Source organism: Tupaia chinensis, unplaced genomic scaffold (assembly GCF_000334495.1).
Source record: "Tupaia chinensis unplaced genomic scaffold, TupChi_1.0 Scaffold000426_1, whole genome shotgun sequence".
Lineage (NCBI taxonomy): Eukaryota > Metazoa > Chordata > Mammalia > Scandentia > Tupaiidae > Tupaia > Tupaia belangeri.
The window spans coordinates 2,153,600-2,153,872 of NW_006159931.1; the positions used below are offsets into that span (position 1 = coordinate 2,153,600).

The window sequence follows — 273 nt, forward strand, 5'->3', positions numbered from 1 at the left end:
TCCCCCAGGACTGAAGTGGATTTGTGCCTGCACTTTAGTCAATAAGTCGCGCCCTAGCAGGGGGGGCGGGCATTCCGGAATTACCAAGAAAGAGTGGGTGACCTGATGTCGACCCAAATCCACTTTACGCTCTGTTGTCCATTGGTAAGCTTTGGATCCGGGGGCACCTTGAACAATGCTAGTCTTGCCTGAGAGAGGCAAGGAAGGGGTGTTGAGAACTGAATATTGAGCTCCTGTATCTACCATAAAATCTACAGGCTTCCCCTCCACTGA

General features: G+C 51.3%; 1 protein-coding gene across 1 annotated transcript in view; it reads right to left on the reverse strand.

Moving 5' to 3' along the window:
- Positions 1–273, reverse strand: part of LOC114008989 (uncharacterized) — a 7,923-nt gene that overhangs the window by 1,950 nt on the left and 5,700 nt on the right. The window lies entirely within an intron of this gene.